This window comes from Ailuropoda melanoleuca, chromosome 1, assembly GCF_002007445.2.
Source record: "Ailuropoda melanoleuca isolate Jingjing chromosome 1, ASM200744v2, whole genome shotgun sequence".
Lineage (NCBI taxonomy): Eukaryota > Metazoa > Chordata > Mammalia > Carnivora > Ursidae > Ailuropoda > Ailuropoda melanoleuca.
Window position 1 is genome coordinate 184,261,945 of NC_048218.1, and position 27,170 is coordinate 184,289,114.

Consider the following 27,170-nt stretch of genomic DNA (forward strand, 5'->3'; position numbering starts at 1 on the left):
TTTATTAAATGAGCTATATTTTTATGGCTGAAGCACAGAATTACAAAAATGACTTTGAAATATATTCAGATATGTTTAAGATTCATTGATTTTACTTCCTTTTTCCTTTGAATATATCTATAGGACTATCTCTTTATCCTGCTACCTATGAATACCAAGTTTCTATTTTAACCGTGAAGTGTGTTTAGTCCAAGTAAGAGACCCCTGGATGGGGCCAGAGCTGGCACTTTCGCAGCTGGAATGCAGAGAATCTTAGAAGTTGTCTGTGGCTTCTGACCTGTCAGCCTGAGACCTGTTGTAGACTCCAAGGAGCTTTTTAACGACGGCAGAATATTCTAGGACAGTTTTAACAACTGCTCGGATTCATTCCTCAAACTGTATAAGCCTACGATTCCATGGAAAGGGAAGGGAACTCGCAGCCCGTTTAGAGTTAGGGTTCAAAGCAGTGTCTGACAACCGAGGGAAGGTGGGCTGGATGGACGCTGGAACCTAAAGAGAGGCCATAGGGAGCCCCTGAGAGGCAATTACCGTTACTGGGCAAGAAACCTGGCACCAGATGCTGCGTGCGGAGCCATGTCAAGGCTGCTTTGCTGGGCCGCTCCCCGCCCAGAGCCTCCCTTGCTCTTAAACGCCTACAGGCACTGGGCTGGAAACAGAGGCCAAGCGACTCCATTGCAGGGCTTATTCTCAAAGAGCCTGAAATGAGAAGAGGAGGACCCTGGGGGTTCCAAGGCAGATACGTGGGGCCAACCCACAGAAGTGCAGGCATCCGGTCCAGTCAGGCAGCTGCCATGACCAGGATGGTGGCTGATGGTCTGGAGCAAGGAGGGGCAACCTTAGACTTAAAATCAGATTCTGATCCACATGGGCTAAACTTTATTCCCTTAAGGGATGCTATTCAGCTCTGTAATGTAACAGAGCAACTTTTTTTTTTTTTAAAGATTTTATTTATTTATTTGTCAGAGAGAAAGAGCAAGAGAGAGAGCTCGAGCAGGGGGAGTAGCAGCAAGAGGGAGAAGCACGCTCCCTGCTGAGCAAAGAGCCTGAGGCGGGACTTGATTCCAGGAGCCCAGGATCCTGACCAGAGCCAAAGGCAGACGCTTAACTGACTGAGCCACCCAGGTGTCCCAACAGAATAACTTTTGAGGATGAATGGAGAAAGAGGAAAGTGTACCCAGGCTGAGGACACCAAGCATGACTGGACTTTAGATACCTTTCCGATGAGTTTCCCCCAGTGATGAGCCCTATGAAGTGTCGATATCTGGGCCATTATCTTAATGAGTATCTTAAGTGCCAATCTGGTATATATTCTCCCCCCAAATGAAAACCACTGCATTTATTTCTCATTATAAGAATAATATATGATCATTTAAGAAAATATCATATATATGTAATTTATATATAAATGTACATTGACTTATACATAAATATTTAAAATACATGAATATATATAAATATATATTCCTAAATATAATGTAAATATAACAAATATTTTTATAAATATAAATATTTTGATATATTTGTATAAATATATTAAACATACAAATACTTTAATTTAGATAGCTGGAATTTCATCCTTTAGAGATAACTGCTCTTAATGTCTTCTGTTGGGAAAATATAAATAAAAACAAAATCTCCCAACCCACAGTTTTTCTTTTTGAAGATAGTAGAGAAAGAAAACAGTTTTATTATTGAATAAGCATTAAACCAGAATGGGATACACATTAAGACAGTCCACTAGAGATTGCAGAAACAAAAAGGCATCTCACCCCCTTATATGGCCAACGAGATACAACCCATTACATGCATGTTTTCAAGATAAACAATGACTATTCTTCAAGTAGAGACTTGGGAGCAACTTTGGTAACACGTAGTTCATCCTAATTTTACCTGGCTATTGGAGGGGCTGCATGTGTTAGCTTGTTGGCTTTCTCCGGAGGAAAAGCAAACCTCTTATCTTTATGAGAGGAGATAGCTTTGCAACTTGGAACAAAGCACCAACCAAAATTAGACTCCTACCTTTCCACAGAAACTAGGAGATTGGGGGTGTTATCTTCCTCCATGTTTATACTTCATCAAAGATTGGCTCCCTGGTCCTTGAGGAAGACATTCCTGGATCATAAAGCTGACAAAAGATCTAGCAAGTTTTCAAAAGGATTTCTATATATTTCAAGGAGAGGCTAAAATACTTCTTACAGTGATAGTTGTCTAAAGTAAATGCTCTAAGAAAAGGAGGGGAGACGTCTCTTCCAGATATTCAACAAGGGGAGTTGTCTCTAGTTTTTAAAATCTGTTCGTCCTCCTTAACTATCCTTTCTCACATTGTACGGCCTCTCATTTATGTAGTGCTCTGTGATCAGCTTTTATTTCGGTAATAGTTTGTGAATATCTTTCTAATATTGTAACCAAGTCTACATAACTAAAGGTGGGGGAGACAGAGCGTGACGCTCCGACTAGGACAAAGCTTTATTTTCTTCAGTGAATCTCATGCCTAAAGCAGACCTCACATGTAGGTGCCCAATAAAAGGTAGTTTTTACCCAACTTCATTCAGTCTCACTGGGACACAGAATTAATTTTCCCTGGGAGGAATTGTGACTAGTAATAACATAATTTTAGGGAACCAACCCAAATCTTTCTTGCAACAGATAGGGGTACACAAAAATATTGTGGTGGGGCGCCTGGGTGGCACAGCGGTTAAGTGTCTGCCTTCGGCTCAGGGCGTGATCCCGGCGTTATGGGATCGAGCCCCACATCAGGCTCCTCCGCTATGAGCCTGCTTCTTCCTCTCCCACTCCCCCTGCTTGTGTTCCCTCTCTCGCTGGCTGTCTCTATCTCTGTTGAATAAATAAATAAAATCTTTAAAAAAAAATATTGTGGTGTGAGTTCAGAGAAAGTTCTCGTGTATGAGAAGCAACTATAAATCTTAACGAATTGGAAAGTAGGGAAGGCTGTACTTTGAAATCCTCTGCCCCCTGGAAATAGAAGCAACGAGCAGAGCCACCCAGAATCCGCGTCAGAGCAAATCCACAAAACTGGCTTATGCCAAACGAGATGAGCTCTAAACTGGGAACGACTAATCTAGCTTTTTCACAAGTGCGGTTCCCGACCTCTCATAGTTCATGAACTACCCTAGGAAGTAAGAGCGGCTTGCAGTGATTTTTTTAATAGGTATCATATACTTTTTCATCAAGTTTGTTCTTGAAGATCAGTTACTGGATATAGTGCCCTCCCATGTCCTCGAGAAGATTTTTAGGTTCAGTTAATAATCTGTGCTAGAATGTGAAGGAGTCAGTTTCTTATCACTTCCCTGGCTTGCCTCTGACTTGAATGTTACTATATATTCTTCAATAAATGAAAATTTAGAGTTTTGAGATCATTTCATTTAATTATCTAAAACTGGGATTATAACGAGAGTCAGACCCTGTGCCAGGCTCTGGGGATGCAGCGAAGAAGGAAAACAATCACAAGCGTGCCAACAAGGATTACAAAGGATGAGAAATGCCTAGTGGTAGACTGTGGTGACACAAGGTCTAGGGACTCCTACATAGCTTAAGGGCTTGAGGGACAGCTGCCCAAAGAATGGTATTTTAAATTGAGATAAAACTTAAGTGGGAGCTAAGCCAACATGGGTGAAAGATGATTCCAGGTAAAGGGGGCAGCTTTGCTAAACTGTAGGTGAGTGAGAAATATGTAAAATTCTTCCTGCCTTTAGACAGAAAACTTATGTGGTGAGACAAAATTCTTAGAACTAATTCTGATTTAGCTGGTAGGCTTGTCCTATCCAAAATTCTGGGTAATAAAATTTACACCATATTTTAACTGACAATGGCTTAAATTTGTAGTTATTGACTTATTTGTATGAAGGGGTATTAGGCAGGATTTTGCATCACCATTTTAGTTAATAAACCAAAAAAGAGGAACTAGTGAGAGAGACCAGAAGAGATGGGTATGAGGAAGGGGAGGTTTTTCAGGACCCAAGTGGGAGTTTCAAGCAGAACGGACTAATCAACATCATCACATGACTGCACAGGGAGTTGTCAGTGAGATAAAGATTATGGACCTGGCCATATTCTAAGGAAGCAGGTTTCAGTGGGGATTCTTTTGCTAGTGTGTCTGATGAAGGGCACACTCTGGGGCTGGACTGTCTAAATGCTTGGCTTCAAATCTAGACTCCATAGATTTTCCCTTCTGTCAGTTTCCCCCTCCGTAAAGAAATAATAATAGTACCCACCTTAAAAGGTGCAGCAGTGATTAAATGAGTTAGTGTATACAAAACACTTAGAACAGTGCCTGGTACATATAAAGGGCTCAATGAAAGTACGAAAGTCAGACAAATCGTCTACAGTATTCAGAAACTTATTTTATGCTAGGTTTATATCCATCACACTGTTCTGTTTCTGAAGTACAGTTGTGATGCTATTACTCTGCTTTTTAAATCCCTTCCATTGCTCCCCATCACCTACAGAACAAAAAATGAACTCTTCAGTGTAGCATATGGTGACTCTCATGATCTGGTTCCAGCCCACACATCCATCCCCCATAATTTCCTTACCCTTTGCCTGTTGTTGTACCAGCTTTTTAAAAAGCAGGTCTCTCTGATTCTAATTGTTCTTCACTGTTTTGCCTGAATACCAAACCTCTGTAATCTCCTTCGGGAAGTGAAGCCTTCCTGATTCCTCCTGCCCCCGGGCTAGTGCCTACCCCTCACTTGCCCGAACTCTCCCTTTGCCCTCCTCTTGTGTACCTAACGCAGGAACATGGGCAGTCAGTGTTTATGGCATGAATGAACAAAGCTGAGAAGACAGAGTTTGCATTTTGCAAGTGTAGTAAGAGAAATGAAGTTACTTGCCCAGAATCACAAAGTGAGCAGAAGACTTGAAACTTGAACCTGGTTCTTGATTCCCAGTGCTCTTTCCTGAGAATCCCGTGGGCACATCTCTTTCCTTTGTTTCTGGGATATGGCTGATAACATAAGCATAACACTGTTAGATTTTTGAACTTTTGTGTAGATATAAAAAAATGTTGGTCCTGGGGCCATTGTGTTTGATATGGTCTCTTCTTGTTTTATGCATGTGTCTTTTCAAGGAATGTATGAAGAGCAGCCACTCCTGAAAAGTGGGTGCCTTTTATTTCTTCTCTTTGCTCTTCCATATCTTCTAGCTTGTCTACACCAAACACGTGTTTGTTTTATAATTGAGCTGGGGAAAAGAGAGGTTAAATGTCTATTCAAATCTATTTAAATTAATTTTTATTCTATGGGGGACAAGTTGGTTTGCACTACAGGAAGTCTTCTCCCCATTCATATTTCCTCACTCCGTAAAGGTCTAACAGTTTGTGCATCCGAGGGGCCTATATCTATGTGACCATAGCAAGTGAACTTCTTTATCTTCTTTACATTATCAATAATGTCAGAAATACTGTATTAGTCATCTGTATCCTTAAAGGGTAGGTAAAGTATAATTCATGTGGAAATAGGTGATATTCTCTTAGAAGAATGGTCATATCGTTATACATTTGCATTTCCCCTGGACTTCACCTAGCCAGGATTCCATTGAGGGCACTTAATGGATCAGACAACTTGATTTTCTTCTCTGCTATGGCACAGTGTATTCACTTAGTATTCATTTCACAATCCGGAATCATTATCCCAGTTCAGTGAGAATCAATTTCTCATAGTTGACTGTCTGAATCCCTGCCAGCCCAGTCACATTTTCTACATCATTTACCAGAAAGTATGTTGTTTTTTTTTTTAAAGTCAGAACAGTTATGCAGGTAACCTGTAGCCTTGATATGCCCTCCAAATGTGCTTCAGAGCAGTTGCCCACCCCTAGAGCTCAAATTCTTCTCCCAGTTGATCAACGATGTTGCTGACCTATAGATCAAAGGAGTCCCCACCCCAGTGCACCATTTTCTAAGTGAGTCTCTATTGACATGAAAGAGCTCATTCTCTTTTGAAAGGAGAACAGTTCAGTTCATCTTTAGAGAACAGCCTCTATTGTTTCCTTTTAGCAGAGTAATTACATTTCTAATTTCTGTGGAGATAAGGAAGAAAAAAACACATCCCATTTGGGATATGTTTATATGGCTTCAGAGTAGATTAGAGGAGAAGGTTCTATGACTTTTAAGCATGATCTTTTACCCCCCAAAATGTACATGTTTCAGGAAATTATAGTAATTCTTCTACTCCTTCCATTTATGGTGATTGTTTCTTCATGTTTAAGCGTAAGAAAGAGGCTTGATTTAAAATAAAATCTAAGCCCTACGACATGTTTTTATGCCATCAAGATTTTTAAAAGTGAATTGAGTAGAAAATTAAGTTCTGGCATATGGTGCAAATTCTTCTAGTGTGTCTGGCCTTTGTTTAATCATTTACGAGTTATCACTGCAAGATGGTTATATAGATTAGATACCACAGAGATCTAAGGAACTATATTTATTTGATCCTAATTAATATTTGGCCTTAAGGAGATAATCACACCACTCTCCAATTTCCTAATGTTAAGCAATTAAACAGCAAGCAGCCGTTGGCCAGATAAATGTTAAACTTTGCCAGATATATGCAATTTTTTTGCCATATTTGGACTATATTAGGGTAGATTACAAGTCATGTTGAAAATTCATATACCTTAGATTGTACTTTATAGATTATCATTGAAAAATGATGTTTCATAGTGTTAAGATTCATGCTAAGTTATCACAGATAGTCCTTTAGTGCATGTTTGCTCACAGTATATATGAACATAGGTCAAATAAAAATAACTTTTGTAACAATCTGTGTGAAAGTGCTTTACATTTAAATAACACTTAAAATATAAAATACTGGATTAGTAAGGAATTCTATTTTCTTAATTGGAGTGCTTCTAACCTTTCACATTTTGCTCCTTTTTTGAAAATGAAATTACCAAAGGAGCAATTCCAACGGGGAAGAGTAAAGAGAACATTAAACGTAGATGGTCTGTAATCTAGAACAGTGGTTTCTACACTTTAGTGTGCATCAGAATTACCTGGAGAGCTTACTAAGATAAGAGTGCTGGGTCTGACTTCCAGGATTTCTGATTCAGTAATTCTGAGGTGGAGGCTACAAATTTAATATCTAGCAAATGCTTGGGCGATCCTGCTTCTGCTGGTTTGGGAAATCTCATTTTGCAGTATCCAGAATCTACATTAGTCTCTCCTTATAGTGCTTTAATTTGTGGAGTGAGTGAATGAATAAGAGTCAAAAGAGAAAGCATATATTTGAATAAATAAATACATGTGAAAGTTCTTTCGTCCTCCAGGTGTGATACATTGATGTGGAATAAATGTTATGGCTTCCATTCAGTATGTAATAATGTTATATAATAGTACTATTTTCAAAACCCACTCTCTCGGCACCTGGGTGGCTCAGTTGGTTGAACATCTGCCTTCTCAACCTTTGGCTAGGGTCTGGAATCCACTCCCTCATCAGGCTCCTTGCTCAGCAGGGAGTCTGCTTCTCCCTCTACCCTCCCCCCTGCTCATGATCTCTCTCTTGTTCTCTCTCTTGTTCTCTCTCTCTCAGATGAATAAACAAAATCTTAAAACAAAAAACAAAAAAACCTGCTCTCTGTATCAGCGAGAGGTGAGGTAATTGAACAATTGCTAATATAGCTTCCATACTTTGCTCGTCTAGACAGGGGCCTCTTTCCTTACGTAGGGACGTTCCTGGCCTCCGTAGGTCCGCGGGGAATCCCTTACTAGTGAGTCTGGCTGCAAGCTATCTTTACCTTAAATTATTCTAGACACATTTATCTCTAGCAACTTACAAGGAACATTCTTTTTCGGAACCTTTTTAAAATCATTTTTTATTGACCTGGCTCCCAAAGCTCCTGAGTCCTGGTGATAAAAAGATTGTATTATCAGTTCCTCCATCCTTTCTTCTTTTTTCTTTTCTTGTTTCCAAATTCCAGTGTTCTAGCCCTCCTAAACTCTGTTGTTAATAATGATTTCCTCCATGTTTTTTTGGCTGTTGGTAATATAAATCAGTGCTACCTTAAAAACTTTTAAAGTAGGATAGAAATATTTCTGAACTTCTTTTTAGTAAAGGTTGTTATTCATTCTTTTTGGGGGGGCTATTCAGAGTCGAGCCACTAACATCAACTCCACAGGATAAATTACTTTACAGCTACACATACGAATTATACTTTCCATCACTGGCTGGTATTTTTCTTGGAATTTAGTCTCTGAACTTGGGGAATATTTTTGAAAATTTTAATAGTTGTCCGTAGAAATTGAGGGGAAAAACAAACAAACAAACAAACAAACAAACAAACAAAAAACCCAAAAACATCTGCCAGATCTCATTCTAGCACAGAACTTGTTTGACAATCTTACAGTGGATGATGGAGCCTGAACTTGTTGGGTAATAATTTCATTCATTCTTTCAACACGTTTTAATTGAGCATTTCCTATCTGGTGACGAGAAACTGAAAAAACTAAATGCAAGTATCTGCAGGTAAAGGAAATGACTCATGGTGACTTGTTAAACTATACCGCATAAGGATGCTTTGCTATTCATGAATGTTGAGTCCAGTCATTTTAATCATTTAGCCTCTGGAGATATCCCAAAATTATAGAACTTGAAACCAGTTCTACAAGTGAATAAACAACTACAAAATTTCTAAGGCCCAAGGTATTATCTTATCTTAATTAATATTAATTTTTTGTAAATTTCAAAGTTGAAAGTTTTGCAGATTCTCTCTCTCTCTCTCTTTTTTTTTTTAATTTCCTTTGACTCACTTTTTCCTCTGGGCTTGGAAAGATTCATAATATGCCTCCAAGGTTATATGAAAAGTCCCAATTAAGCCATGCCTTGTAATGATATGGTCAATGTTAGGAACTCCTGAAAAATTACTGAACATATCCTAGTTCTCACTAATATCTGTAACTGGCCATATCTGTACCTCTGTTACAGGATTTGTGTCCCCTTAGTGGCCAGGTTCTTGGTCACACCGCCTCCTTTAGAAATGGTGCTGTCCCCAGGATTTTAGGGGCTAGGTCTGTCTTTACAGCTCAAATTAACTTTGGGAGTCTTGGGATCACTGAAAGGCAAAAAGGGGAGATGGCATCATCCTTGAAGGGTTCAGAAACCCTCAGCCTGCAGCCGCAATCCTCAACACCAGCACAGCCATGCTCACCTGGATATATCCTGGCTTTGTCCCTCCTGGGACAGTGGGGGTGGGGGGAGCGCGGGGAGAGCAGTGTGTCCCTAAAAGGGGGTGGTATGAGTTCTACTCGCGTAAAAGTCTGTTACCAGCCTACTAAGAACACCTGATTCCCTCACTTTGATTGTGAAGAACCCAGACTAACCTGCTTAAACCTCATTCTGTTTTTTAAAAGTCTGTCATTGCTAACCCCAGTCTCTTTATATGTCTACCTCAGTCCCTATAATCTGACACACAGGTCAGTTTCTTCCTAGCCTCTCACTTGCCTGTGTCTTGGTTACTATGTTACTTACTGATTCCAGTCCCAACTCCTCCCCTCCTTTTATCAGCTGATGAAATTCAGAGTAAAATGTTCCTTTTATATTTGCACTACACACGTGATAGTCCAGTTGCCTAGGTTAACTTATCCTTGAAGAGTGTTGGGTTTGACAAGATAACAGAATTAATGAGTGCTATTTTTCTTTTTTTCTTTTTTTTAATGTTGTATTTATTTTGAGTGAGAGAGAGAGATTGAGTGCATGCGAGCAGGGTGGGGGGGTTCACGGGGAGAAGAAGAGAGAGAATCTTAAGCAGGCTCCACGTCCAGTGAGGAGTCTGAGGCAAGGCTTGATCCCTCAACCCAGAGATCATGACGGGAGCCAAAATCAAGAGTTGGGCGGACGCTCAACCAACTGAGCCAGCTGGCTGTTCCTTGAGTGATATTTTTCTATACACTTATCCTTGTAAACAAAAGAGATAAATTTTAAATAAATTATTTTTTATGGAGGATTTATTTTTAAACATATTTAGAGTTACTTCACAAAATTGACTTGAAAAGTGCATAATTTCATTTAATGAAAAATCCTGTATTACCTTTAAACCTCAACAGAATTATATCACAGTACTTGTTAAATATGACTTATCACAATTTCCTAGATATTATATTCACATTGGCACAGCCCTAATGTTTCTAAAAAGCATAATGGAAGGTTTTCATTCAAGTAACAGTGCTGGAGAATGCTGGGTTGTAATTATATTTTATGGTTAATCAATTATATTTGTGGGTTTTTTTTTTAATTTCATGATGTCTTGTTTTTATATAGCAAAATTGTTAAAATGGAAGAAAGATCATTTACAATAATAACTAATTATAGTTAACCAGTGAAAGCAAAGTGCAAATTTTGGTGCCATCTCCATTTTCAAACGGGTCATCTTTCTCCATTCCCAAAGAGAAACATGAAGCAGGTGCACTTTGACTTAAAGCAAGTCCTGAAAGGCTCCTTGGGCACCTTTCTTCCCTGCAACCTCCTCCAGGCTCCAGCCATCCCACACCCAGCTCCCTCCAGCCCCCTGAGTGTCCTCTTTCCAAGGACCCGCCCTTCAGGTTCTACCTCATTCTCAGGAATTTGCCAGAGGTCTGCTCTTTTCATTGATCAAACTTTCATCCAAAGTCTAATGTGTGTGGGGCTCCTGGGTGGCCCAGGTGGTTAAGTGTCTGACTCTTGGTTTCCGCTGAAGTCACAATCTCAGTATCATGAGACCGAAAGCCCCGGGTTGGGCTCCGTACTCAGTGGGGAGTCTGCTTGAGGATTCTGTCCCTCTGCCCCCAGGCCCTGCAAATAAATAAATAAATCTTAAAAAAATAAAATAAAATCTAATGTGTGGCTCACTCCGCCCGTGACAGCTTCATCCCCCAGGACTTGTTCTCAAATCCTGTTTTACTGGCTGATGACCTCCCATCTGATACGTTAATAGGAACTCATGTGTTCATGGAAGCCCTTCAGGGAAGATGTTTACCCTTCGGATTACCTTTACAGGTAGAATCCTTACAAGAATAATTTCATGAGAATTTCAGGCAATGTGTCAGTTTGTGAAGGAGACAATTTTGGTCAGCGAGCCTTTTTGTGCTCTTCAAATCATACCAGATAAAAGAATAGTTTCATTTTTACCAGAAAAGATTGGACATTTTGCTTGTTATTTCATGCTCGAGCTGCCTCCTAGAAGCCATAAACCGAAGGGGGTTATTATTGCCTTATAGTTTCGCTAAAATTTGTCAAGCTTTTAATGTGATGAGATTTCTATAGTGAGATTAAAAATATGGGTGTGGAAAGATGTTAACTGAAGCTTGGGTTTCAGTGAGGAAAATTGGAATCTGTCAAAATGTCCAAGAATAGAAAAGTGGGTGACCATACCGTGCGGGTGCGTGTATATTTGTAAAAAAGTTGTAGTAGATTTCTTCCTAGGGAATACAATGCAGCCACTTTAAAAAAATGTGGCACGGGGCGCCTGGGTGGCACAGTGGTTAAGCGTCTGCCTTCGGCTCAGGGCGTGATCCCGGCGTTATGGGATCGAGCCCCACATCAGGCTCCTCTGCTATGAGCCTGCTTCTTCCTCTCCCACTTCCCCTACTTGTGTTCCGTCTCTCGCTAGCTGTCTCTATCTCTGTCAAATAAATAAATAAAATCTTTTAAAAAAAAATAAATAAAAAATAAATAAAATAAAATTAAAAAATGTGGCAGAACTATATGGAGTGATCTCAGAGACATTATTACTTAGAGACAACAAGCACATCATACTGACATATTTAACATGATCTCATTTAGCTAGAAAAAGAAGAAAAATGATTATGGTATATGCACACATATCCCAATATAAGTGCATGGGCAAAGATCTGGAGCTCTTCCTCTCTTCTTTCCTTCATTTCTCTTCCATGTAATTTCTTCCTGAATATTTCTGTCTTGAAGCCATCAGGAGAAGCCAAGCAAAACAAATGCCTGTGGCAGTGGAGCAGGCAATAGTGGCCCCGAGCCAGGTGCCAGACTCCAGGCATGATGAAGAAGGCACCCACGGAGGAGTTCTGGGCACAGCAGAGTGTCAGATGCTAAGTGAGACGAGGAGAGCACCTACTCATGGTCTGGGGGATCAGAGCCATAATGAAATGAGGACAACTTTAATGTAGGAGGGCTGCCTGGTGTGAGGTGTCAGAACCCACATAGGGTGAGGAGGGTGTTATCTGGGGTGGTGGCTAGTTGTTAATGGGATATATGACTGCATGCAGGGAGGAGGATAACCACACTAAGAGTGGCTTGCAGTGGAATGTCAGAGCAAGGTCATGATGAGAAAGGCATGAGGAGGAGGGGTGCCCTGCATGGGTGTCAGAACCTGACAGTGGAGGTGAAGGCATCTCCACAGAGGCACATCCTTGCAAATGGTTCAGGAAAAAGAAAAAGCTTTCTTCTGTACTTGACCCTTTTCTGTTAAGTTTAAAATTATTTCCAAAGAAAATGTTATACAACAACCATTTAATAGGACTTAACTTAAAAGAGGAGGAGATGCAACGGTGTTCATAAATGTTGTCTACCATGGATTCAGATGTCTTTGCTTCGGTAACTCCTGGATATAGATATATAGTTTCCCAACTGACCAATGTTGACCCATAGGTAGAGACATCTCTGTGCCCCTATTCAGCAGGAAGAAGTTACAGAAGCTAAGACCTTCCACCCTCAAGGACCTTAAAGAGTAGGTCCGAATTGTTCAGCAGGTAATGACGAGGAGAACAGAGACAAAAGGAAAGGCAGCTAAGATTAAACCCTTACAACTTGCAGCCCATTCACAAATACTTGAGACGGGCAGAGTATGACCTTCCTCCCAGAATTCCCAACTGTCTAAATGTGAATGATTTGCTAGAGGCAAAAAGCAATTTTAGCTTGACAATAGCCCGACCTCCAGGATCCTGTAAGTCTTCTTTAACATACGAAAATCCTTTTGAAAACTTCCTTTATCCCTGCCCCTCCCAATTTAAAAGTATATAATCCATCGCTCCTCTCAGTCGGAGGGCAGCCTTTTCTGGCACCTGGTCCTGTGACCCTGTTTTAAGAGAAACGCCTTTTTGCAACAGGAAGAAAATAAAGAATAAAAAATAAAAGAGGAGTAGATGGTGAGGAAGGTTAAAATGGAGGCATTTACTATTTTACTCTGTAGTTCTTATGCGTTGCTCTTTTCACTTGAAGATACATGCAAATTCTAATTGTTTAGTAGAAAAGGGAAAAATAGTATCATAGAGCCTGCAAATATGTGCCTACCAAAGCAGAAATTCAATTTGTTTCAACTATTGAATTACCCTCTAGTTTTAATTGGAAAACAAAGATAATTCAATTGGTAATTCTATATTGAATTTAATGATTTTTCTATAGAAATAGTTTGGATTAGAAAATAATCCTGGAGCCTCAAAAATACAGCATTTAATGTCAGCTTCCCTTTATTCAAATCTGCCAAGGATTCTAACTGAAGTAAATGAAAACAGGATATTGCAGTGAAAATTTGTTTTGTAACTCTTTAAGACTTTGTTATTTAGCTTCTGTTAGAAAAATTTTGTTTGTGAGGCGAAATCCAGAGTAAATTAAATAGATCTGCCATGGTTACATTATCATTCTGGGTTCTAAATAAGTATTTTCTTTTAACACGCGTACTGAAACTTCCTAATATAACAAACTGGGGCACATGAAATGGAGTTTTATGCTCCATTGAACTGGATTCTCTGTAGCTGCTTAGAAATATTTGGAGCGTTTTATGGATTTATTCATTTTAGTGACCACATTTCCCCTTACCTTTGTGAAATGCATTTTGCTGCACATTTTAGTTATTCTAAAAATATGAATTCATTTATCTGCCCGCTGCAGAGAGCACTCATGAGAACTAAGAGAAATGATAAATGCTAACAAATACCAAAATGGTAATAATCGTAGGTGATACTCATCAATTCATTCAGTCAGTACTAGTCTCTGTAGATATAACCATTGACAGAGCAGATAAGGTACCTGCTCCTATTAAGCTTACATTCTATTAGGGAAAGAAAAATAAGTAAGCAAGGTAATTGCAGAGTATGAGAAGTATTATGAAAAGAATAAGCACAATAATGTGATAGATAAGAGCTTAGCAGAAGTGGGAGGGCCTTTCTAAGAGGGGGATATTTCAGCTCAGATATGAAGAAAGAGGAGGAGCCAGCCAGTGGGAATTTGTGTTTCAGGCAAGGGCATGGCAAGTGCAAAGGCACTGGGGCAGAAACAGAGTGGTATGATTAAGGAAGATTGGAGTGTGGTAAAATGGAAAGTACATAACCCCTTATCTTGTGTCAAGCATTGTGCAAATGGTTTCCTCTGTATTAGCTCATTTAAGCCTCATAGTAATCCTATGAGGCTCATCCTCGTATGGTCCATATTTTTAAGTGGGTGATAACTGAGGAAAAGAATGGTGAAGAAACCTACGTAGGATTAGTGAACTGGTAAATGGTGGGGACTGGATTTTCACCCAGAAAGTCTGACTTCAGAACCCATGCTTTCAGCCTAATACTATGCTATAATCCAAAGAAAGTATCATACAAATGTAAATTACTATTGGTTTTATTCTGATAAAGTTTCAGTTACCTTTTATAGCTGGAGAAAAATCTATATTTCCATCTTTCATTCCGTAAAGAATGTTGTGTCCTGCTTCATTTGCCAAGCTTTACAAAGAATGTAGACAAATTGGAGAGTATTTGGAAGAGTCAGTGAAGAGTCTTGACATATGTGAAGCAGGTGTGACTCTCATGAAAAAGAGTAAGCTCAGGAGACTATTCAGCTGTTTGTCACCATTCATGTATTTTCAAGGCCATCAGGTGGAAAAATAACTAAACATTTTGTTGGCCCCCCAGTAGATACAGTCTGGGGAGAAATTACTTTTGGAGAGGAACTTACTTTCATAGAGGAAATGACTTTCTAACATCGAAAAATCTAAAACTGGAACAAACTATACTGGGGGAGATAAAAAGACTCCAGCATCAGAGGTATTTAAGCTGAGGCAAAACAAAACAAAACCATGTTATTAGAGTGTTGTGTGGAGGATTCAGGCAATCATTGGATAATTGAACTTGGGTGGTTTTTCCCAATCCTGAGGTTCTGTGATGGACAAGCTATGGTCAGAAACCATGAGAGTCAGACGTGGCAGAGCATGGCATAGACCCCCCAGTGCCAGACATAGATGAAGAAGTAAAGTAAGATCCCAAACAGGAGAGCTGCACTTAGATGTTGAAACCCCACTGTCTTCTCTAGTTATCAAGGGGACTGCTGATCTGGCTGAGACTAGAAAGCAGGAGACACCTGTCTCAGTGACCATACACTCAGCTTTCCATTCTCAACATCATGTCCTTTTCTAAACCAATCCTGACACCCCAGGGAATTGATCCCATTTCATGTCTTTCTTAGATTACCTGTCATTCTCGTGCATTGGTTTGTTTATCTGTGTGTCTTCTTCTAGACTCTTGATTCACTGAAGGAAAATTCATATTTTTGTTTTCAGATCTAGAGTATTAAGAAAAAGTAACAGACAATGAGGAGCAAGTACTTCCAGGTCCAGCACATAGGATCGGAAAGTCAAACTTGGATTTAGAAGTGTTCTTTGTGGCCAGATTCACTTTCCAATTATCCATCAAGGTCCTAGGTGTGTGCTCCTTGACCATTGTGACAGAGGACTAATTCACAAAATACATTTTTCATTTAGGAGATTATGAAATGCAAGTGTTTCAGTAAAAGGCATGATGAGTTGTGATAGAATTAGATCTTAGATCTGGGAGATTTTCTCCATTTGGTGTTCTAGAGTTCTGCCAAATGAAATTACAGTGAATTGGTTGAAAATAAACATTTTATGCTAAGCCCATTTGTTGATTTTTGTAGAGATATGGCTTAGGGCCAACTTCTTTGAAACTCCCAACATTTTAGGTAGATTTCTTAAACAAGGGATAGCAGTGGCTTCTTGGAGTTGAGATGATTATAATCTCATTGCTGCCTAACACTGAAGAAAACAATACTTTGTTTGCAATACTTTTTGGTATTACCAAGCTTTTACGAGTTTTGTTTTTGAGCAGTGAAAAAGAATGACTTATTTGAAGAACTTTTTAAATTTGACTGTATTGAATGCCTTTTAGAAGCGTGGTGTTTATTATTTGGTAAAGGCATATGTGAGAATGTGGTCTTGCATTATTAATTAAACCAGAGCAAACGCAATTATTGGCTGTGAGTGCATTGTTGGCTTTCACCTTGCTCTTAAGTTTGGCTGTCTCTCATTATCAGATAGTTAAAAATGTCTAAAACGGATGTCAGCTGGAGCCTTCCAACCTTTCAAAGATGTAGGTTACGCTGGCTCAAAAGCCATCCTTCCTCTTCATTCCCTCATGTTCCACTGCCTGTGGAAATCCTAAACCCTCTGTAGGACTTCTGTACCTTCTCAAGGGGTTTCCCTGCTCTGTACCTGCCTGCCTTCCTTTGGCCCAGCGCTATGCAGTCACACAAGGGCAAGGAATCCGCTCATCCAAAAAGGGAATCTACTTAAATCTATCATTACTGAAAAGGCTGTTAAGGACTCTTCCATGGGGCTGGACACAAGATACATTTGAATCCATGCAAGTATACCTTTATTTTGCATAAAGGATAAAACCTTGAATAATCAATTTATTAAAAATCAAATATACTTGTCTTGCATGACAATTTTATCTTTATTTGGGATTGATAGTCCCTTGGCAGGGACTCATACCATCTAGATTTAAATCCTTTTTCTTCTTTAGCCTTTTTACATATATACGGAAAGAGTTAGGGGCACTTGCTAGTTTAATGGACTGTTGCAGTAAATCTCTTTGCAATGTAAATTGGTTGCCAGCTTGTTTTATCAGATTTATAAATCGCCATGGATCAGAATTATTTATGTTCAAAAACTCTTTTATTTAAACATCATTGCTGGGGCACCTGGGTGGCTCTGTCATTAAGTATCTGCCTTTGGCTCAGGGCATGATCCCGGGGTCCTGGGATTGAGCCCCACATCGGGCTCCCTGCTCCACTGGGAAGCCTGCTTCTTCCTCTCCCACTCCCCCTGCTTGTGTTCCCTCCTCTCTCACTGGCTGTCTCTCTCTGTCAAATAAATAAATAAAATCCTTAAAAAAAAAAAAAAGAAGAGGTAGGCAGACTATAGCAACAAATAAAAGAAATCTCGCTCTGTGTGTCTCTCCTCAATCTACCTTGAGGTCAGTTAGTTAGCAACAAATACTACAGAGAAGTCATGCTATTAATCAGCCTGCATTGCCTTCAGTCTCAATCCTGAGTATTAAACAGTGGACTCATTTGGAGAGGATCAGGCAAATATAAAGGTCATAACATTAATCACAGAGTTACTTAGACCCTCAGCTTTTTCATCCTTGTAGAAGTGGTGGCTTGTCAGGTGATGAAAGAGCAACAAGAAGTCCCCATAGTTTCTGGTCAGTGTTAAATTTCAACAAGGATTTCTCCGATTTTAATTAGTTAAATATTCCATACCAGCCTATAGCAATAGAAACACTGCAGTATTGGACTTCTTGTCACTCTTACCATTTTCTAACTTAAAATGAACGATGATAGAAGATGCTGTGATTGTAACTGTCGAATAGCTTTTGAAAAAATGACCTTTCTCTCCCCAGATCAGATTTGTGATTGGAAGGGGGGGGGTTGCAGAGTTCCGCCCGACCCACGCTCCTGTTGGCCACCGTAGGACTGCAGCTCCCTATTCTCTGTGCTTGCCTGTCAAGACCGCTGAACTTGGAAATACAAAACACACAGGGACACACTTTGGAGGGATGCCTCTGGAAGTTCATGGCCTCCCACATCAGCAGAGCCTTCGGTGCTTTCTATCAGTCTTATCTGTCCATTATTTCATTCTGCATAATTTCCTCAAGCCCAGGCTCCTCCTTACCTCTCCCCCACAACTGATGATCCTGTCTCCCTTCCAGTTTTCCTGAGAAAATAAAGAAAGGGGGTAAGAAGATTCCTATATCTGCCAGTCTGTGCACATATATTATCTCATTGAATTTGCAGTCTGAGAGTGAGAGATTATGATTCCTGTTACAGATAAGGTTACAGGTGTGTGGTGACTCCCGATGGTGTGCTCCACTCCCAAACCTCTTTTCCTTCCATGTGATGTGATCTGGCTTTACAGCCGAAGCTGTGTGGTGTGAACCATCACATTTCTCTTTTTCTCATTTCTAAACACTTCGATACAAATCCATACTTCTTTGACTATTTTTTTTTATGTTTCTTTTCATCTCGTTGGCCAATAACCCTCCATCTTCTCCACCTTAATCATGGAACTCCCTCATCTTCACACTCCTTCTTGCAGTAGTTTTATCCCCTCCATACATCTGCATGCTTGAATCTCTTTCTGTGTTAAAATCCGTTCCACATCCTTGCATGTGTCTCTGGATGTGCCCTGATCATCGTTCTTTCCTTCACAGTAAGCTTTTAAGAAGTATTTTCTTAACTCTGCTTTGTCACCTCCAGTTCACTCTTCTGCACACTGTAGTCTGAATTCCAGGTCTGTCATTTCCCTGAAATTGGTTTGTTCTAGGAATATGAGATTTGCAGTTTAAGGAATAACCAAATGCAGTAGTTACTCTTCAGTCATGACCCTTTGGGCTCTCAGTCGTGTGATAGCGACTTTGGGGTAATCTCTCATTGATGAAACTATCCTGTGTGACTTTCACACTATCCGTCTCTCCTCAACTTGCAGTTCTTTTTCAGGCCATTCGTTCTTAATTTCTTTTGCTGCTTTCCCCTCCCCTCCTGCTCCTTCTGTGTCAGTGTTCTCCAGGGTCTTATCATTAATCCTCTTCTCATCTGTCGACTTGAATTGAAATATATCCACATCCATTAAATTATCACCATAGAGAGAGAGAGATCAGAAACTTAAAGTTCCTGTTTAAAATTTAAGGACTTTTTCAAGTTAAAAAAAATCCAAAGTGATGATGTTCCCCAACCTCTATCTCTAGTCCAGACCTCTTAATGGCTCCCAGACCCATATTTTTTATCGCCTAATGAACATCCATGAGCATCTCAGTCTGTAGGTCCAAAACCAGATGCAAAGTCTTTCTTTCCATCCGTTCTCATGACCAACATGACTGGTACCATTGTCCACACAAGTGTGCTTGAGTCAGGATCTTGGGAGTCAGCCTTTGCCCTTCTCTTTTGCTCACGTCCAAGTAAGAATCCTTTAAAACATTTCTAAATCCTCAAAACAACATCCTACTTTTACTTGTTTATAGCATCAGTTTGTACCCCCCCCCCAATTTCTTGCCTTAAATAAATTCTTCTTTACTTCTTGATAGGATTTATTTCATTTTCTGATTAAAGCAGTGGTTAATTGTGACCTATTATGAGCATCCTCCTTGTGTTCCACTTACTGATTTCATTTATAACCACGACAGATTATCAGGTTTCGACTACTTATATTAAGAATAATAGTATTTTGCTATGTCGGTGTCCTTAGGTCTTTTCAGTTTCTGTTTTTATTTTTTCCCTGTGGTCTACAAAAACTAAAGTTTATTGTTCATTGCATTATAGAGCTGTAGTTTTTACTGTGAATTGTTTTTTAGGGTTTTTTGTTCGTATACTTTGGATTTTTCTAACTTGAAAAAGTCCTAAAATTTTAAACAGGAACTTTGAAGTAAGTTCCTGATCTCTCTCTATTTATACTGAACTTCAGTTAATAATTTTCTTTTTTTTTTTCCCAAAAAAAGTTACACTATGCTCACCCACGCTACCATGGGTCACCATACAGTGCTATTATAATACCATCGACTATATTCCCTGTGCTGTACCTTTCATCCCTGTGACTTCTTCGTCCATTACTGGAAGCCTTTACCTCCCACTCCCTTTCCCTCCTTTGTGTCCATCCTCCCACTGCCTTCCCTGGCCACCACTAGTTTGTTCTCTCTATTTGTGGGTCTATTTTCTTAAATATCTTAATGCTTAAGGAACATTTGTGCTAGCATTTTCCTAGATAAATTGATAACTACCTTCCCTGACATGTCTCTATTGGATATATCGGCCAGGCTTGCCCAGGCTTCCTGCTATCTTGATGTGAGCGTCCCATTAGAACAGACAATAAAGGAAAATGCGGTCTTGACTAAACAGCTTCTTATTCTGAAATTGTTTGTATTTGATCTGCTTTCAGTCCAGTTCTAATAACAACCATTATCTATCTTCTCCAACTGCTTTGCTCTTACGAGCTCCAAAAACCTCTGTCTGGGCAGAAACAGAAACAGACATGCTGATTTGTGCATGTAAATGGATCCTCATTCTTGTTTCCACCATGGGAAGTTAGCTTGACATCCTTCTTTGCTTTCAGTCAGTTTATGTGATGACACTTACTGGTGTGACATAAAATCACTTAATGATAGTTATTCAGTACTTTTACATTCTAGTTTCTTGTCTTTGAGGTGACTGCAGCATCTGAAAAGTATTTAAGTGTATAATCTTTCATTTTGCTGGAGTTCTAAGTTCTATGCAAAATTTTCATTAACACTGATTTGTTTCATTTTTATATTGGAATTAACTGATGTTTGATCTGAATTATTCACTACCAATAGCTTTATACTATTTCAGTGACTTACATTTTGGTTTTTGGTAAATTCATTAGCATATATAAAGGAAGCCCCTAGTAATTTATAAAGCTGTGACTTATAGTGTGTAGAATTTTGAATGAAGTTAATTCAAGGCAATTAATAATAGATGCTACAATCATCACCACAGTCCACACCTCAAAATTACATTTATATTTGTTCTTATTAATATTTTTATATGTAAATATGTAGATATGCCAACATTTTCTTACATCAAAACTGGGGCTAGAAAAGAAATTCATTAGGATTAAAAGAAGTATATATTTCTATTAACAATATTGTCATCTTTAAAGAATCAGTTCTAAGTGTACTGTTGTTCAAATCTTGGTAAATATCAGCAATTTATGGTAACCTTAAAAAAAAAAGTAAATGTTGGGGGGGGCGCCTGGGTGGTGGTGCATTTGGTTCAAGCGTCCCGTTAAAGTGTCCGACTCTTGGTTTCAGCTCAGGTCTGATCTCAGGGTCGTGAGATCGAGCCCCAGCTCAGGTTCTGCGCTCAGCCCAGAGTCTCTTAAGATTCTCTCTCTCCCCTCTCTCCCTCACCCTCTGCTTCCCCCTACCCCCGCTTGCTCACTCTCTCTGTTTCTTTCAAATAAATAAATCTTTAAAGAAAAAAAGTAAATGTTGGGATTTTTATCATTTCTATGAATTTTCAGTGGCTCTCTGCTGAATACTTTACCCAATATTATAATTTTTATAATATATGTATTATATTATAATTATTTTATCCATTTTTCTGATACTGGAAAGTAAGACTCAACAGGAATAATGCACAAAGAAAGCAAAATGATTTTTTCTTTGATTTTCCTTTCATTTTCATCCCTTTCTCACTTTTTCCTCCAAATACTAAAACCATTGTGGTTGTTGTTGTTGTTAACTCATTCCTCTTTATTTTAAACTTCGTTTTTCTTCAGTTGATATTTTTATACGAGGTGCTGGTGGAGTAATATTTTCCTACAAAGAATGTATTTAAAAATGTGTTTCCGTTTAGAATATTCGTTGCTCAAGATGTGTAGTACAAGAACACCGAACGGTGGGTGACCGGGTGACCGTGGACACCTTACTGACGTGCATATTCGTTCGGGAAACAATGATTTAATCCTTAAGTGCCAGGTTCTAAGAAAGGTATTGAAATTATAATATGATTAAGAGACAGACATACTGTAGTTCAAATAAGTACAACAAGGTGTTTTAGACGCTCGGGCAACTATCACAAATACCACGGACTGATAACTTGTAAACAATGGAAGTTTATTTCTCACGGTTTGGTTTTGGAGGTTGGAAATCCAAGATGAAGGCACTAGTGAGGGCTCCTTCCTTAGATCGCTTTCTTGCCGCTGTAAGCTCGCGGGGCGGGGAGAAGGATGAGAGATCTTTCTGGGATCCCTTTCATAAGGGCACTAACCCCATTCACAAGGGCTCTGCCCTTATGATCTGATCACCTCCCAAAGGCCCTATCTCTGAATCCATCACACTGAGGATCATGTTATAATTTTTAACCTGAATGTTGGTGCATTCAGTCCACTGCCCAGGGATTCTGTAGGAATCAAATGAAGACCATAGAAGATGCCTTGAAACTGCACCAAATTAAGAGGCCTCTCTGTTTCTCGCTATCCTGCTTTCATGCCAGCTTTATCTCTCTGATAAGGCAGCTTTGAGCTCCTGACTCTTCAAAGCCTCTGTGCCTCCCACTGGCCTGCCCAGGGACATTTGATCAGTCTGCCTTACATCTCCTTCTAGAATTGCTTGATTGCACTCTTGCTCATTGGACCAAGCTAGATGGCTCACTTCTCTCTGAGCACTGTGTGAACCTTTCTACTACCCTGATTTGCTCTTGGTCCCTTATGCCTGTCAAGATTCTACGCTTCCCTCAAGGCCTCCATTGTGTGCTTTTGATCTCACATTTATTTCCATCCCATCTACTCCTTTAGGCATTTGTCTACTTTAGACTTCACACGCCCCCCAACCTTCTGGAATGCAAGAATAAACAGACCGGCAAACAAACTTGAACTCTTGCAGATCTCCCACAGAACCTAGAATTGCTTTCCATTCTGTTTGGAATAGAGAATGCACAGAATGTAAATATTGAATACATTCATTTGGTGCACAAAGACTGTATCACAAGGATTTAATTTATTTCTACTATATGCCAGACTCGAAGTTTGGCAATACCATATAGATGAGTTAGATAAATTAACAAACAAAATACAGTCTGGTAAGTGCTCCCATAGAGGAAAGCACAGGAAATTTATCGGAATGATACTAATTCAGATGAGTCAATATGTGGATAAGAGAACGGGTGAATATGTGAATGAATAATTTATTTTAATTGTCTAGAGCTGACATTTAGTACTCTGCAGTCCTCCTTATGGGTAATCACCCTGATAATCTTCTGTTGCAACCACAGCGAGTCCTAATTTCTTCCTTCACAACAGTCGCTAATAACACTCGGGTGGCTCCAATATACTTCTAATGAATTCTGTACACCTGCTTCCTCAGGTACATCAGCCTGCCTTTAACCACTGACATTTCCTGTTGCAACTTTACACATTTTAATTTGGGAATTTAAAAAATAATGTTTAAGCATAAGATTAATCTAATACTTCATTATTAGAGATAGGTAAAATCTATTTAATGCTTCTTTGGTCTATGCTTCATCCTGTGCACAATTTTAACACTTCATTAGTTTACTTCCTTTAGCATTCTCCTTATAATGATTTGAAACAACCTTGTTTCTAGAGTCCTTTGCCATAAGAATCTCAAGTCATTATTTTTTATGGACTTTTTCTTTTTTGCAGACTTTTCCCGAAAAAAAATCTGGATTTTTTTTTTTTTTTGTCTTTTAATCACAAAAATTCAGGAGTCTTCTTGAACCTGTACTGGACTTGGCACCAGGATCTAGTTGGTATTTCAAACTGGATCCACATGCAATACAATCATTTGATACACTTCAAACATACACTTAGGGTCATTATGCTATAAAATGTCCAAACTTACAGGTCTTTCTTGATATTCTTCAGCAGAAGTTTAGTAGGGACTAGTTGACAAAATTGTCATGTAATAAATGGTCAAATATTATCTACAGCTGATTTTAGAAATGTTTCTTTAATTGTTTATTTTTTTCTGTTGCCATTTCATGTTAGGTCTCTTTGAGATTTTAAACTCATAAAACAAAAAACATGATCATTTTTTCTTTGTCTGACTTAGGCATTAAGCCAGTATTTATTGAACATGTACTATGTGTCAGGCTTTTTTTTTTTTTTTCCCTAGCTTCTGGGGTGTGGAAACAAATAAATAAACATATTTTAGGAGAACAAAAATAAAGGAGAGGGGATTGAGAATGACCAAGGGAAGGAAGTGGGTTTTTTTTTTATGCAGGATGTTGAGAGAAAGCCTCCCCAAAGAGATGCATTTGAGCAGAGACCTGAGAAGTGAGAGAGTGCATGAGTGAGCCTTGCAGACACCTGGGGCGGAGTAGTCCAGGAAGCATTCCTGGAAGAAGTGGCAGCAGGTGCCAAGCTTGACACTTCCCGTGCTCCAGGGAAAGAAAAGAAGCCTGTGCGACTGGACTAGAGTGATTAATGCTGAGGCGTAGGAAATGAGACCAGACAGGATGGGAATGATGGTATCTTAGAGGACCTTTTGGCCATGGTAAGGAGTGTAGATTTTCTTCTGAGTGGGATGAAAAGGTATTGGAGGGACCCAGATCAGGAAGTGACACATGATCTGACATATATGTTGAAAGATTAGTTACTAGTTGTATTAGTTTTCTTACACAACAAATTGCTTCAATTTAGTGGCTTTTGTTTTATTTTTTTAAAGATTTTATTTATTTTTTTAAAATTTTATTTGGAGAGTGCGAGCAGAGGGAGAGGGAAAGAGAGGGTCTTCAGCAGACTCCCCACTGAGCGCAGAGCCTGACAGGGGGCTCCCCTCTGGGCTCCATCTCTGGGCTCCACTCGGGGCTCCACTTGGGGCTCAATCTCATGACCCTGAGGTCATGATCTGAGTGGAAATCAAGAGTCAGACGCTTAACCGACCGAGCCACCCAGGTGCCCCAAATTTAGTGGCTTTTAAACACATTTATTATCTCACAGTTTCCATGGGTCAGGAGTCAAAAAGAAGGGACTACTTAACTGGGTCTCTGCTCAGGGTCTCATAAGTCTAAAGCCAAGATGCTAGCTGGGCTGGATGCTTATGGGAAGCCTAGGGCTTATGCAGCTTGTTGGCAGGATTCACTTAATTTTTGCAAGACTGAGGTCCAGGTTCCCGTCTATTGTATGTTTATTTGTTTTGCCATCTTAACCATTTTTTCAACTGTGGTAAAAAACAAAAAGTTTTCCATCTTAACCATTTTTAAGTGTATAGTTCAGTAGTGTTAAGTGTACTCACACTGTTATAAAACAGATCCCCAGAACTTTTTCATGTTGCAAATCTGAAATTCTGTACCCATTAAACAGTTCCCCCTTTCCCCTCTCCCTGTCTCCTGGTAACTGCCATTCTGCTTTCTCTGTCTATGAATTTGGTTACTTTAGCTATCTCATGTAAATGGAATCACACAGCATTTGTCTTTTTATAACTGGCATATTATGCATTTGTTTTTGCTGGCTGTCAGCCTGGGGGCGCTCTCCGATCCTAGCAATATGTACCCCTCTTCCCGCCTAGCAGCATACTTCTTCAAAGCCAGATGGAGAATCTCTCACACTTTGAATCTTTCTCTCTGTCTCCAATTTGCTATCACTGAGCCTTCTGTAACAGAACATTATCACAGCAGGGACTCCCATCACCTTTGTCATAGAACGTAACCTAATTAAGGGAATGACTATCCCATTATATTCACAGCCTGCCCACCTTTGAGTGGAAGAGATCATACAGGACCTGCAGCTGAGTGTGGGAATTTGCCGGGGGCAGGAGGGCATCCCAGAATTCTGCCTACCATGTAGGTGGAGAACGGATTTGTAGACAGGGAGCAAGAGAAAAAGCTGGAGACCGATTAGAAGGCACACGAGAAGTCTAAGCCATTGCTTCTCAAAATTTAATGTGTACATGAATCTTCTGGGGATCTGGGTAAAATTAGATTCCGACTTAGCAACGTTGTGGTGGAGGCCTGACACTCCCCAACAATCTCCTAGGTGATGGCAATGCTGCCTGTGAGATAGCAAGACACAGATAGGCTCACAGGGACGGTGGCTTGGGCGAGGCTGGTAACTGTCGCAATGAGAAGCCTTCTGATGAAGGATAAAATTTGAAGGTAGATCCAAAAGGACTTGGTGAGGAGGAACCAGAGGCATCTGGATGACTTTTACGTTCGGGGGATGACAGAGATCGTAGAAGGAGTTTATTTCAGGGCAGAAATCAAGTGTTTAGTGGCAGATATGCCAAATTAGAACCCACACAGAAATGATCACTAAATGATGTGGGAAATAGCCGGTGTATTAATCATATGCAGTGTTACTAGACACTTAACAGTTTTTGTTGCTCCACAGCCGTGAGACTCTTCCTAAGGGTGCTTGAAATTTCTTGCAGTGTATTAAAAATTTTAAGCAACACAGAGGGTCTTGTTGATTCATGCTGCAGTTTCTCTGCTTCTCTTGCACCGACATTAGTGAAACAAGCAGTGTTTTTTCTTTTCCGCATGCCAATGTTCTCTACAGTGAAATTAACATAACCTTACTCCAATCATTAAAGCTGTTCCTAGAAGCCAAAATATGCACTCCTGGGCAAATTTAAAGCATTCCAGCACTCTCTAGGAATAGAGCTAGATTTTAAAATAAAATGTGTTTTCAGCACCTATTGATTTTGGTAGATGCCTCACGAGGAGATGAATTACCTAGTTTTTCCTGGCTATCTAGGCCATTTCATGGTATGACTTATTATTATTTCTTTCCGGAGCTAAATTATGCAGAGTTCGCTTTGTCACATTATGAGAGCTTTGCATGGAAGTCAAAATCTTCTCTGATGCCTTTATCACAAAAACAAGATGGCATAGACTAAGGTTGTTTGGAGGGTATATTTATTTATAATTTCCCTAAATATTAACCACATAAAATCTTGGCTTTACCATACTCATTTTCTTTTTTTTTTCTTAAGTTTTTATTTATTTATTTGAGAGAGAGCACGAGCATGGAGAGGGAGGGAGAGGGAGAAGCGGACTCCCTGCTTAGCAGGGAGCCGGAGGCAGACTCCATCCCAGGACCCTGAGATCATGACCTAAGATAAAGGCAGACGTTAACTGACTCAGCCACCCAGAAGCCCCAGCCACACCCATTTTCTAAAAGAAAAGCATTTGAAAGGGGGGTAAGCTGAAAACGGTGCTGCCACCCTGCTCTTTTATGGGATGGCTGGAGACATATAGAAAGAGAAAAGTTTAAGACCTTTAAATTCCTGTTCTTAGTGTTGCTTGGGCTCTAGCTAAGGTCATGTCCAATGACATAAGGTTACAAGAGATGGTTTGCGGTTTCAGGTAGGTGTGAAATAAAGGCAGCACAGGGCGGCTTTGCTTTAAAGGACTGTTCATTCTCTGGAACAGGTAGAAATTCACTTAGGTGTAGGCAAA

General features: G+C 39.7%; 1 protein-coding gene across 4 annotated transcripts in view; it reads left to right on the forward strand.

The window, feature by feature from the left end:
• Positions 1-27,170, forward strand: part of PTPRZ1 (protein tyrosine phosphatase receptor type Z1) — a 184,599-nt gene that overhangs the window by 63,541 nt on the left and 93,888 nt on the right. The window lies entirely within an intron of this gene.